The sequence below is a fragment of the Giraffa tippelskirchi genome, chromosome 4 (genome assembly GCF_054371585.1).
Source record: "Giraffa tippelskirchi isolate mGirTip1 chromosome 4, T2T-mGirTip1v1.2.pri, whole genome shotgun sequence".
Lineage (NCBI taxonomy): Eukaryota > Metazoa > Chordata > Mammalia > Artiodactyla > Giraffidae > Giraffa > Giraffa tippelskirchi.
The window spans coordinates 138,690,557-138,705,586 of record NC_137278.1 but is presented as its reverse complement, the minus strand read 5'-3'; the positions used below and the strand labels follow the sequence as shown (position 1 = coordinate 138,705,586).

At 37.7% G+C, this 15,030-nt stretch overlaps 1 long non-coding RNA gene across 1 annotated transcript in view; it reads left to right on the top strand.

Moving 5' to 3' along the window:
• LOC145544600 (uncharacterized) overlaps positions 1-15,030 on the top strand; it is a 109,771-nt gene that overhangs the window by 49,729 nt on the left and 45,012 nt on the right. The gene's annotated exons all lie outside the window — the stretch shown is intronic.

The window sequence follows — 15,030 nt, the reverse complement described above, 5'->3', positions numbered from 1 at the left end:
CAGTGGGTTTCAGAGTTTCCCTAAGTATGAATGTTGGGGAAGGGGTCAGAAAGGAAGGCTCAGGCCCTTTCAACAAGAACAAGCTAACTATTGTTTTATATATTGTTGTTCAGAGTAGTATTTCTTCAGGGAAGAAGTACTCTGCCATTTTCCCCACTAAACTATTTGAGAACCACCGAGCCTGTCTTTTTACAAGTGAGAAAATAGCGGTCCAGATTTATGCTGGGTGTTAATTCAATGTCACTTGCAAATACAGAGATTTTACCTAGGCTGGAAATTCTTGCATAGCCAGTAGGTAATACATGTATCATTTTGATGGAAACTTCTTAGCTGGAAAGCCATGAACAAAATGTTTATAATGGCCCATTTCTGGGATTGTTCCACTGTTGCAACAAACACCCTCAGCACATGGGCATGTATGTGGGGGTGTGGGCTCGCATATGCTGCTTGAATTAGGCTGAGGAGCCATTCATGCAAAAAGTCTGCAGAACTTGGGGATCAGTCTGGTCCCCTCAGTAGCTGAAGGAGCAGTGCTTGGAACACTTCCTAATTTTTCCCACAATATGGCAGGCGCCACTTTCTTTAGGAATCAGATTGTAAATCCAATCTCAAATCCCTTGGCCCCCATTGCCACTAATGTGGCTTTGATATTGGTGTTGATTGAAGACCTTTGGATGTTTGGGAGAGGTCATGAATTTACTGAGAATGTTCTGTTCTGGGTGTGGCACCCAGGCCCTTGAGTGCATAGCATGTCAGTGGGAGGGCCAATGGGACATGGTCACTGGAAGCTGGTGTGGTAAAGAAGCCTATAGCCATGGTTACAATCTGATCAGAATCGTTTGTTCTAAGTTTTCAGAGTTCACCTCATGAAACTCGACCTTCTGTTTCCTTCCTGTGCACCACATTCAGTTCAGTCTGGTCCAGCAAACACCTCTACATGCTCTGTGCCAGTCATGGGGCGTGAACCTCATGAGAAAGATTCTGTGTTAACTTGGGCCAGGATATCCATATTTCTTTCCAATAGATTATTTACAAATAGGTTTAAATGGGATTGATAGACCGATGGGTATAAGCTTAATGTCCATCAAAACAAATGAATGGAGTAGGGAGGTGGCAAAACCTACCTAAGGGGTCATTCAATTCCAGCCCATCATTGTCACCTGGAAACGTAGGCTTTGTTGTTGCCATATCATCTAAATTATATGAAGCAAGGAATCCAGATTTTTAAAATGTTGCATATCCTAGTTTTTAAACGTTGACAACTTAGTAAAAGAAAAAAAGGTAAAAGCCCACGTCTGTGAGCTGTTCTCTTGTTCCCAGAAAGCCCAGTTTGTGACTAATGCTTTAAACTCATCTTTGAAGGTGATCCTTGCATTTGTAGTTGACTGTCCTGCTACGGGAAACATATTGTCTCTGAGGCTGTGATGCTGGAAAGCTTGCGTTGCACATATGGTTTTGTGGACATATTGCGGGAAGCCAATGAATATTAATCATCTGCAGCAGTTTTATCACCGCTGTTATGCAAGCTTGAGAAAGCCATTGTAAAGCAGTTAGTATCAAACCTGCAACAGTCATTGTGGGACTGCTTTGGAAAATGATGATCCAGAAATAGATCTCACTCACACATTTAAAAGCAATCATGAGCCATGAGAGAAATATGATAATGCAATGGTCCAAAGGCTGAGGTGTTTTAAAATAATTTCTATGGATTGAAGAACTGGAGTACCTTGCCTTCCATGAAGATTTAGTATAATTGATTTTATATATATACATATACATATATATATATATATATGCTACTTGGTTTCATGGAAACCATAAAATGTTCATTTGCTTGATTGGTATGACGGCTATAGCTGCTTCTTCTCCATTATTATAATCATAAGCTCCTTCCAGATTTTACAATTGTAGAGACAAAATTTAAGAGATCAGTTCATGGAGAGAATAAAAGATACATTTTTTATGAAAATGAGGTGACAGTGTGTACATTGCTCCTAACAAATAAATGCCCTTGATATAGACTGAGTTTGTATTTTCTCCAAATCATATAATGGCATTTGGAGGTGGGGCCTCTGGGAGGTGATTAGGTTATGAGAATGCAGCCCTCATAAGTAGAATTAGTGACTTTATACAAGAAACCTCAAAGAGCTCCCCTACCCCTTCTACCATGTGAGGACACAGTGAAAAGATGGCCTGTGAACAAGAGAAAAGAACTTCATCAGATAACAAATTTATGCCTCGCACTTGTACTTCCCAGTCTCCAGAACCATGAGAAATAAATGTCTGTTATTTATATGCCAACTTGTCTATGGTATTTTGCTACAGAAACCAGAACAGACTAAGATAGCCCTTATAAATAAAATTCACAACTCCAAAGCTGCCCTTAATAGAATACTTAATAGCATCAGTATTTAGGACTAAGAACAATCTTGCAGATGATCTACTTCAACTCTAGGATGCACAGAGAAGTCAAGTGATTGACCTAGTGCCACACAGTCAAACAGTCTAAGTCTCTAGCACCAGGTACAGGAATCTAGCACATTTATAGTTTTAACACTTGTAGTTTCAATTACATATCAATGATCTAAAATCCATGATACATAGTGTTTATAATTTTGCTGAAGCAGGGATTTGCATGCATGCATGCATGCATAGTGATGCAACTGCATTGAAATGAGTCACTTTACTAGTGAATGAGCCTAGCTGACTGTTTGGTATCTAATCTCAACCTGGTTGTGCTGTTTTCTGCTCTAAAGGGGTCGCTTAAATTGTTTGATTTTACTTTATTGCCTGCCTGTAGCAAGATTTCAATAAGATGCTTCTTAAATGAATTAGTGAATGAAAGACTACCATTTTATGGAGAAAATTATATGTTGTAGAAGCATTCGCAAATATAAGTATTCACATTTTCTCACAATGTTAGTCCTTGTGAATGTTAAGGGTCAACTGTAATTTGTATTAATAGAAACGATATTCAGATAAGGAGGTAGAGTCTCCAGTGGTTTCTCCCAAAGGAATCTAAACCAGTCTCATGAATTTGTGGGGTTAAAAGGTAAGACTAAAATAAAGACTTAAAAATATTGAATCAGATTCTTCTAGTTCTAAAACTGGTCCCTGAGATTAAGTTAGGGACCTATGAAAGCTACATCACCCCATTCCAGTAAATCTATGTACTGTTTGATAAATTATTGCCTTAGGGATAAAAAAAGTGTTAGGCCTAGACGTTGAATAGTGTCATATGATCAAAACTCCCCTTCTGAATATATACGTTTAACTTGGGCAAGGCACTCAGCCTTTCTACTTCTTGGTTTCCTCATCTGTAAAACTGACGATGACACCTGGAGCCAGAGAGTGTCTGGAAGTTCAGAGGGAGCCCCTTAGGAAGGTGTGCTGGGTACTCCCTGGTCTCCCTGGTGCTCTTTCCTAGCAGGCTGCCTCTCCTTCCTCTGTTGAACTGTAGTCGCCTGCTTGCTTGTCTGTGAGTATCCACATCAAGCTATTCTTTGGGAGTGGGGAGAGGAATGTCTTGCTGCCTTTTGTGTCCTTCTCAGTAAATGTTATTGAATAACTACAGGGCATAATGTAAATGTTAAGGACCTATTAGAATTCCATCTAGGAAGTCTGTTTTTTCTAAGTTGATGGTACCAGGTATTCCTGCAGACACCCCTGTTAGTCCAACCAATGTACTCTGCTCAGTTGAAAAATGTGGGAAAGTTGTGTGTATGTGTGTGTGTGGGGGTACATGGTATACAACAAAGAGGGGTCCTTTCTTGGGTTTTGCAGTGGGTCGTATTCAAGCTTGTTGTGCTATGTCACTGTGGCACACTGTAGCAAGATCATTGTTTCAAAGACTGGTTTCTTTTGTTAAGCAAAAAGAAAAAAAAATAACAAAGATAGAAAATTATAGAAGCAGAATTGGGAAAGTCCATGGCTCTGAGATTACATTTAATACAACAATGTGTTTACTTGCTATAATGTTTTATGGTTTTGTTCTCCCCAAAGCACAATTTACAATGGTTTTACTAAAGGGTTTCAAGTCATCTTGGTACGTAATCTTTTGTTTATGTGTCTTTTAATTACCCAGATCGGTTTTTCCTTGACTTTAGCTCATCTTAAAAATTTTCAGAGGGCGTGACAGGATAGCTTAGGGGGCACCAGGTTTCTTGCTAGACAGCCAGAAAAACCACTATATATTTGTTCTGGGGAATCATAAAAAAATTAAAAGGTGTAAGGGAGTGGTCTTTGTAATCATATACTCCTCTCGAGCTCCAGACCAGTTGTGTGCTCTCTCCTGAACCTAAACCCAAAGCTATATATGGTATTGGTATGAAACAGCATCATGCTAGAGATAATTATGTCTGTCTTGAGGACTTGGACCCAACCAGGCTGACACTTCATAAGAAAAGTCTTGTGATGCTGGCATACTTAGCATTTGCCTGGGGTGATTTGCAAACCTACTCTATTAAAGACACAGGCCCTTCTAAGGGAAATGCTCTGTGCTTGGAACTCCTCAAAACTTTTCACTTTAAGCTAATAGCAGGCTTTCCTGTGGGCACAGAATCAAGTAAATATACATTTAAAATGAATTTCTGACGTCCAGTCATAAATGTATTATGTCTGGAAGACATAACATTTTTGGAGAGCAGAGACCTGTGACAAACACATGTTCATAGTTGCTTCATTATTGTAAAATTTGACCTGAAGTCCTGTGATATATGTTTCCTGGAGGAAAAAATACTTAACTCCATTGTTCTATCAATTGTGGATAATCGAATCCAGTTGCATTGTGCAGAAGAGGAAGCAAGAGCCCCAGAGCATACCTTGCTTGGTGTCCCCCTGAACTCTCTCTGCTCTGATCTCTACCCTTTGCTGTCTTTTCTAGCTGCTCCCTGCCAGTTCAGCCCAGTCCTGGTCTCTACAACCAACCTGACCCCAGGCTGAAGCCTGAAGAAGTTCCACCCAGACCCTGAGACTCTGTGGCAAATCAGTGTTTTTGCTGGTCTGGCTTTGTGTCTGGCTTCGCCCTGGGTCCCAGCTCTGAAAACTGCGTTTCTGATCTGTCTTGTTCCCATGTGCCTGACTGCTGATCAAAGTCACCTAGAGCCCTGGTCCCTCTAAAGCTGAGTCTTCTGTTCCTGCTGGTTTCCTTTCTAGTGCCTGGAGCCTTTACTCTCACAGAACAAGTGACAGAAGCCCTGATGATGATGATGAATATATTTTATATAGAATATTATGTTAATAATAATAAACAATATTAGGCACCATGCTTATTGCTCTGCATACATCATTCTTCTTAATCTTTACAGACAATTTATAAGGTAAATTAATAAATTGATAATATTAAATTTATCAAGTAGATAATATTAATATGCCCGCCTCCCCAGCCAGGGCCAGTTTCAGTCCAGCCCCACTCAGTCTGCCCTGTTCTGCTACTGTTGATTCAGCCGTGCCCCTGGTGTGATACTCAGTTTGCTGGTTACTCAACTGGATGGTGGGAAAACAGATGGGTGTTTGACTTGAGACCAGCACTGAGACTGTATCGAGAAAAAAACCCCACAACATTAAATGAGTAGTTTATTTGCATTTTAGGGAAAAATTAAACCTCTGATGTAACTTTTGAAATTCAGGAACACAACTTCATAAATCTTTATAAAGATCTTCATAAAGATATTGTTCATAAATATTCAGGGATAACCTCATACATTTTTCAAAATTGATTATATGGTAAAAATATTAATCAGTCTGTAGAACCTGTACTTTTCTCAGAGTAGATATGGTAAAAACTCATCCCTTGACTTGCACAGTACATTTAGCTCAGAACTACTTAAAACTGAGCTCTCTGTTCATTACTGATGCTCTCATCAGATTGTACTTATGTGTATTCCTGTATCCACATTCCCATCTGCCTTTCTGTATCTTCATATATTCTTACAATGCTTGATTTTTGACCAAAATATCTAATAAGTCATCTATGTCAGTACCATATCATTTAGGCCATTCCCCACACCTAATTCCTCTCTGACCCCAAACAAACCTCAGTTTCTTATATATTTATACTTTTGCTAACCTTCTACACATAGTTTTATTTACTCTGGCATCTACATCCCATTCTTTTAACCTTGACCTGTCTCTGCGGTTTCTAGTCAGGTGACTTTGGGTGACCTGGATAAACCACTCTCTGCCTCTGAGACACTGTCTTTGAGGAGGCAGATAATAACCACTCCTGCAAAGGGCTTAAAAGAGTTGCAGGCATGCACGAAATGTTTAATACAGGATGGCTAAGTGTTCTCTCCATTACACAGGTAGCTCTGCTTTAAGAACTGTCCCATCTCCCACTCTACCATATGGGCAAAGGGAGGGCTCCAGTTGTGGGTAGAATGAAAATACTACTATTTTCAGAGCACCTTCTCTGCTAAGCACTTGCATTATTTCACTCAGTCCTTCCAACAATCACCAAACAGGCCAGTGCCATCACATCATTACAGGTCTGGGGTAATGACTAGTCTGAGCTTCAGGAAGTATTTTTCCTCCCTTGCTTCTCAGAGATCAGGTTTCTGAACATGTCCTGTGTCACCTCTGTGCTTGCTTGAGGCGCCCGTGCAGTTGCAGGGTGTCTTGTGGGTTTCCACATGGGAGGAGATCAGTGGACAGGAGCAAGGACAGTCTTTGGGGGAGGCTATAAAAGACTTTCAATGTTTTAGAGAAGTGGAGGGCCTTCTGGTTACAGAAGTGTGTATACCTCCTGGATACTTTGTGGAAAAAAACGATCTCTTGAGTACTGAGCGAGATTAGGGAATGGTAGAATTGTGGGATAATGTTAATTAAAAAATAGAAACATTTTGTGAAAATAACTTGCTTACTTCTGTTCCTGAGATGAATCATTGAGGGTTATTTGAAAAGGATTGGAAGCTCCTAGAAATGTCTTGATCTGAGAGTGAGGAACCAAGTGGCAGGGAGCCCCAAGACCTGCCCATTGTCAATTCTCTGCAGTAGCCTTGTCAGAACCTGCATGGTGGATCCTCCAGGGCAGGGGCAAGGTCTGGACCAGGCATCCTTCAGGTACCCTGCTGCGTCTCTTATGAAGGGAGTGACAGGGTAGGGAACCCTGGGGAGACTTTTGCCTACACTTCCAATGCATGTGCATTTGCTAAGTATTACGACTTCTGGAAAAAAAAAAAAAAAAAAAAAAAAACCTCTGTTGTGCTTCCCTGGTGACTCAGACGGTAAAAAGTTCATCTGCAATGCAGGAGACCTGGGTTCGATACCTGGGTCGGAAAGATTCCCTGGGGAAAGGAATGGCAACCCAGTCTAGTATTCTTTTTTTTTTTTTTTTTTTTTAATAAATTTATTTATTTTAGTCAGTCCAGTATTCTTGACTGGAGAATTCCATGGACAGAGGAGCCTGGCAGGCTATAGTCCATGGGTTGCAAAGAGTCAAACATGATTGAGCGACTATAACTAACTAAGACTTCTGTTAGAAAGCTGCAAAGGAAAATACAAGACTTGATCCTAAACTCTAATGTTTGAGTCTTTAACATTGCTACTATAGGTTCTAAAGGGAAGAGAGCAGAGGAAACTGTCTGGGCAAATGCAACCTCTTTGTTGTTATGGGGCTTTGGTCTCAAATCCCGGTGGTTGAGATGAGCTAGGTTGGAGCTTGTGTCAGCAGTGAACCTGCCCTTTGCCTGTCTAGGTTCAGGTGGGAGATGAAAAGTTGAAAGATAAGTTCAAGGTAAAATAAGTCTATATAGGAATAAGAGCCAATAAAACATAATCCTAAAGTCAGATGTGAAAGAGAGAATGATATGCTCATGAATGAGAAAGAGTATGAGAGTGGCCTTACAGGCATCTTCAGCTTCTGTGCTGGACTTCGTTTTGTGTAGAACCATCAAGCATGGTCCTGGCGTGCTCCCTTCTCAGGAAATAGTGAGATCATGCGGGAGCAACCTTCAGCTTTTCCCAATAGCTGAAGTGTGCCTAAAACATGCACTACAGCAATCTTGGAGGGAATTCTCTAAGGAAAAGTGTATTCCCTGGGGCCGGAAATTTTAGTAGATTACAGTCATTTTCAAACCTTCTTTTCTGTGAAGGGATACTTCTTTTAGGCATAAAACCTATGAAACTCTAATATGTAAACTATAAAAAATGTCTTCTATTTGTATAAGTTTATTTTATGAGCTCAAATGTAGTAAAGCTTTGCCACATACTATCTTTAATGGATATATAACATGAGAAGGTTGAGGGGAGATAACTGCTTACTGAAAAGGAGGCTTCAAACCAAATTTTCAAAAGAAATCAAAAGTTCAGTAATACAGTTATAAAAACCCCAACAGTTTCATAGGCTGCATACAGTTTTCTCCATGAAGTAGTCTGATTAAAACATTAATAGAGAATGCTCAAAGAGATAAATAAAAGAGTGATTTTCATTAAAAAGGTCAAGAAATTATGAAACAAGATCTGCTAAAAACGAAAAAAAGTTTAAGGAGAAAAAGAACAATTAAGAAAATGGAGAATCAATTGCAATGCCCAAAATATCTTTAATAGGAATTCATGAAGAATAAACTAGTGGTAATGGTGGAGAATTAATACTTTGAAAGGTGGTAAACAATGAACCAGAATTGAAAATAGACGTAGGTCTTTGAGTACTCTGAGGACCAATCCCAGAATGGATAAAAATAAATTCATAAGTAGATACATGATGGTGAAATTGCAGACTATCAAGGTGCTTGCTACGGCTGCCATAACAAAGTATCACAATTTAGGTGGCCTAACAAGAGAAATGTATTTTTTTACCATTCTAGAGGCTAGAAATCCAAGACCAAGGTGCCAGTAGGGTTGGTAGGGTTGGTTTCTTCTGAAGGTCTCTCTCCTTGGTTTGCAAATGGTCATCTTCTCACTGTAACGTCACTGAGTCTTAGCTTAGTGCCTGTGTCCTGGTCTACTTCTTATAAGGACACCAGAAAGGTTGGATTAGGTCCACTCTACTGGCCTCATTTTAATTTTATCACTTCATTACTGGCTCTGTGTGCAAATACAGTCACATTCTGAAACGTTGAGCTTCAACAACATGAATTTTGAGGAGCATATAGCTTGGCCTGTAACATAAAAATAAGGAATAAAACCTTAAGACTGTCAATGAAAAAGACTCTCACAGAGGAGAGGCCATCAGACTTCGCTGTGGCCTAAGGGAGAATGAGCTTCCATTTACTGAGAAGGGATAGCAGTTATATATCTGGATTTTAAAAGAAGCTAAAATACTGTTAAAATGAAGTACAGTTAAGTAGATAATTTTTTCAAGTCTCCAATACTAATAAGTGAGAGGATTAGACTTTGATTTTAAGCAGTCTGACACCACCAGCCTGTATTTTCAATCATTTGGTTACTATTAGGAACAAAAAAATTATTTTAAAAATAACAAGGAAATATCATGAACAATTGGTGTTAATAAATTTGAAAACTTAGGTAAACTTTGTACTTTTTGAAAAATATAAATTATTAATGCTGTTATTCAGTCGCTAAGTCATGTCTGGCTCTTTGAGACCCCATGTACTGTAGCACACCAGGCTCCTCTGTCCTCCACTATCTCTCAGAGTTTGTTCAAATTCGTGTCCATTGAGGTGGTGATGCTATCTAACCATCTCATCCTCTGCTGCCCTCTTCTCTTTTTTCCTTCAATCTTTCCCAGCAGCAGGGTCTTTTCCAGTGAGTCATCTCTGTACATCAGGTGGCCAAAGTATTAGAGGTTCAGCTTCAGCATCAGTCTTTCCAATGAATATTTGGGTTGATTTTGTTTACGACTGACTGGTTTGAGCTCTTTGCAATCCAAAGGACTCTCAAGAATCTTTTCTAGCACCACAATTTGAAAACATCAATTTGTTGGTGCTCAGGCTATTTTATGGTCCAACTCTCACATCTGTACATGACTACTGGAAAAACCATAGCTTTGACTATACAGACCTTTGTCAGCAAAGTGGTATCTCTGCTTTTTAATACTCTGTCTAGGTTTGTCATAGCTTTCCCTCCAAGGAGCAAGCATCTTTTAATTTTGTGGCTGTGGTTACTGTCTCTGTGATCTTGGAGCCCAAGAAAATAAAATCTGTCACTGCTTCCACTTTTCTCCCTTCTATTTGCCATGAAGGGGTGGGACTGGATGCCATGATCTTAGTTTTAGAATGTTGAGTTTCAGCCAGTTTTTTCACTCTCCTCTTTCACCCTTATCAAGAGCCTCTTTAGTGCATCTTTACTTTCTGCCATTAGACTGGTATCATCTGCATATCTGAGGTTGTTGATATTTCTCCCTGCAATCTTGATTCCAGCTTATGATTCATCCAGCCTGGCATTTCACATGATGTACTATGCATAGAAGTTAAATAAGGAGGGTGATGATACACAGTCTTGTCGTACTCCATTGCCAATTGGGAACCAGTCAGTTGTTTCATGTCTGGTTCTGTTACTTCTTGAGCTACATACAGGTTTCTCAGGAGACAGGTAAGGTGGTCTGGCACTTCCATCTCCTTAAGAATTTTCCACAGTTTGTTGTGATCCACATAGCCAAAGGCTTTAGCATAGTCAATGAAGCAGATGTTTTTCTGGAATTCCTTTGCTTATTCTATGATTCAACAAATGTTGGCAATTTGATCTCTGGTTCCTTGGTCTTTCCTAAACCTCACTCGTACATCTGGAAATTCTTGGTTCACATATTGCTGAAGCCTGTCTTGAAGGATTTTAGGCATAACATTGCTACCATGTGAAATGAGCACAATTGTATGGTAGTTTGACCATTCTTTGGCCTTGCCCTCCTTTGGGATTAGAATGAAAACTGACCTTTTCCAGTCCTGTGGCCACTGCTGAGTTTTCCAAATTTGCTGACATACTGAATGCAGCACTTTAACAGCATTATCTTTTAGGATTTGAAATAGGTCACCTGTACTTCCATCATCTCCATTAGCTTTGTTCGTAATAATGCTTCCTAAGACCCACTTGACTTCATACTCCAGGATGTCTGGCTCTAGGTGAGTGACCACACCATTGCGGTTACCCAGGTCATCAAGACCTTTTTTGTGTAGTTCTTCTATATATTCTTGCCACCTCCTTAATCTCTTCTGCTTCTGTTAGGTCCTTACTGTTTCTGTCCTTTATCTTGCCCATCCCTGCATGAAATGTTCCCTTGATATTTCCAATTTTCTTGAAGAGATCTCTAGTCTTTCCCATTCTGTTGTTTTCCTTTATTTCTTTACATTGTTCATTTAAGAAGTCCTTCTTATCTCTTTGCTATTCTCTGGAACTCAGTATTCAGTTGAGTATATCTTTCCCTTCCTCCCTTGGTTTTTGCTTCTCTTCTTAACATTGACACAAAGGAAACAGAAAACCTGATTAAATTTCAATTTCTACAGATATTTAATGCCAAGTCAAAAATCTCCTCTCTGAAGCAAACAAGCCCACATAGTTTTACTGGCTATTTTCAATAACATGTTCAAAATAGATACTTTTTTATGTTATATAAACAGTTTCAAAGAATTAAAAAGATACCCAGGAAACCCACTTAGCTTGTGTTAGGACACTAGGAGAATTTTGACACTTAAGCCAGAAGAAGAGCAGCATAAGAAAAAATGTTATAGATTATTTTTACTTATACACAAAATTTCAAATTAAAAAAATGCTTAAATAAGCTAATTTATCATAAAAAATCTATTAAAAGGTACATAAATTAATAGATTAAACTTAAAAATTTCTTAAATGATACAAAAAAAGCACTTGATGAAACTTAATAATTCTCAATTATAGCAGTTATAAAATGTGGATAGAAGGAAATTTCCTTTCCCTAATAAAGTATGTCTACTTGACTTCTACAGTAATATCAAATAACAATGAGACCTTACAATCATCTCATTAAAGTCAAGAAGAACTCCAGGATGTCCTGAGTCAATATTTCTTTTGATCTTGGTACTTGAGATTCTAGCCATGAATAAGACAAGTCAAAGAAAAAAGATTAAAAAGGGGGAGATAAAACTATTCTTATTTGCAGGTGATAGGATTCAACCCTACAAAATAAAAAAGAATTTACAAGTAAATTCTTAGAAATAGTAGTAAGTTTAGCAACATTGGTTTCTGGCTATAAGATCAACATAAAAATATCAAAACCAGTCTGTACAAATAGAAGATGAAGTTGAATGATCCTTTTATAATAAGAACCCAAAATAGAAAGTATAGAAATAAATCTAACAAAGATGTAGAGAATCTTCATGAAGAAAATTCCCAAACACAGAAAGACACAAAATAAAACTGAATAAGTAAAGAGATAGATAATATACATGACTAAAACAAATCAGTATTGTAAAGATGGCAATTCTCCTCAAATTAATCCATGTATTTAATGTAACTCTAATCAAATGTTATAAGGATATTTTATGGTACTCAATACTAAAATTAACATTAAATAGCAAATTATGAAAAATAAGAAAACTGTGAAGGTTAACAATATAGGAAGACTTGTCTTATCATATCTCAAGGTCTATTATACACTGTAACAATTAATAATTCAAACGGTCGGAAAAACAGAGAGCCCAGTAACAGACACATGTGTGCGTGTGACAGGGGTGACATTTCACATCTAAAATGTCATGTACAAGAAAGGAGAGAATATTCAATAATTTTTTCCTGGACCAATCAGTTAGCCATTTATAAAAAAGTAAATTCTTCCTGGAAACTGTACAAAAACCATTCCATGTATATTCAAGGCATAAGTATGAAATGAAAGCAAAAATAATATTTTAGATGAAAATATAGAAAAATATCTGTATAACCTTAGGGTAAGAAAGAAATCGGTAGAGACACCACAAAAAGCACAAAGTATGAAAGGATACATTGATATATTTGCCTACATTAACACTTGAACTAAATGTTCGACAGAAAGCACTATAAGAAAGTCAAAAGAGGAGTCACGAAACAGAAAGAGATATTTGTTATGTAAGTAAGTGACAAAAAATATTGAAGAGACTCTTTATATAAAGCTTTATATGAAGTAATCTTGTAAATTAAGAACAACCCAAGAGAAAATGGGCAAAAGAAACAAAAAAAAAATTCTAAAATGGGGGAATTAAAATGGACAATAAACATATGAAAAGATGCACAAATTTACAAATAATTTGGGAAATAAAAATTAAAAGAAAAATGAACTATAATATCATGCCCATCAGAGAGGCATAAATGAACAATATCAAGCGCTATGGAGGACATAGAGCAGTTAGGGAGAACACTTTGGAGAGGACTTTGGTAACATCTTGTGATTTTGTATCTAAGTGTTCTCTATGAAGTAGCTATTCTGCATCTAGGTATAGCCTTAGAGAAACCTACACTTGTGATCAAGGAGTCTCATTGGTTGTGATGTTATTAACAGAAGAGGTTCATGGCCTCAGTTCAGTTAGTTCCAGCACTCAGTTGTGTCCAACTCTTTGCAACTCCATGGACTGCAGCATGCCAGGCTTCCCTGTCCATCACCAACTCCCGGAGCTTGCTCAAACTCATGTCCATTGAATTTGTGATGCCATCCAACTATCTCATCCTCTGTTGTCCCCTTCTCCTCCACCTTCAATCTTCCCCCACAATCAGGGTCTTTTCCAATGAGTCAGTTCTTTGCATCAGGTGGCCAAAGTATTGGAGTTTCAGCTTCAGCATTAGTCCTTCCAATGAATATTCAGGACTGATTTTCTTTAGCATAGAATGGTTAGATCTCCAAGGGACTCTCAAGAGTCTTCTCCAACACCACAGTTCAAAAGCATCAATTCTTCAGCGCTCAGCTTTCTTTATGGTCCAACTCTCACATCCATACATTACTACTGGAAAAACCATAGCTTTGACTAGATGGACTTTTGTTGACAAAGTAATGTCTCTGCTTTTTAATATGCAGTCTAGCTTGGTCATAGCTTTTCTTCCAAGGATCAAGCATCTTTTAATTTCATGGCTGTAGTCACCATCTGCAGTGATTTTGGAGCCCAAGAAAATAGTCTATCATGGTCTCAATATCTATTAATATGAGAATCAGTATACAGTCATATTGTCATGCAATAATGACAAATAACTTACCAATTTAAAATGAATTAATTACAACCAGGTGTATCAATATGGCCAAATCTCAGAAAAAATTGCTTAGCAAAAACCCCCCACAACAGAACAGGATGGTTATTGTAAATATATATATATATATATATATATATATATATATATATATATATATATACACACACATATATGGATTCCCTGGTGGCTCAGACGGTAAAGTGTCTGCTATATATGCAAAGTAAAGTACAGTAAGACATGTATATATATACATGATTTGTCAGTAGAGCTGACAACCCTACTGACTATTAAAGCTATATAAAATAAAAAACATAGTCTATATTAAAGGGAATTTTCACTGGAGCAGAAAGAATGGAATGGTATCGGGAAATGATAAGCTTGAATTTTCAACTGTATCTGTAATGTTTTATTTTCAAACAAAGCAAAGCATAATAAAACAGGCAAATATGGCAAATGTTCAAGAATGATCATTGCTATTTTCTATAATGTCAATAGAAACATTTTCTTTTTTTCAACTGTTTTGAAATTTTCTGATTTTTTCCTATAGAAAAATTTTCTATTTTTCAGTTTCAACTGAACTATTTCATAGTTAAAAATAAATCACAACACTTATTTAGAAGAAAGTCTTTCAATGAGAAAAATGGACTTTGAGTAAAAGTCTTAATATGTCGTAGTGGACTGATTGGTTTACCACACGATCAGGATAAAAGCACAGTACAGTGCCTTTTAACTGGAACGGTCTAGAGCACGGATTTTCAAGCATTTAGAAATGTATTATGCCAAGCTCCACCATATGAAACGAGTAGTTCTAGTTTACTAAGGTAATTTATTTCATAAGAATATATATCCTTATGAAATACATATGTATAAATCCTCAAAAATGAATATACATTCACTAGAATGCAAGGAGAATAGATTAAGAACCCCTATTATCAGTAAGAGAAAGAACTCAAT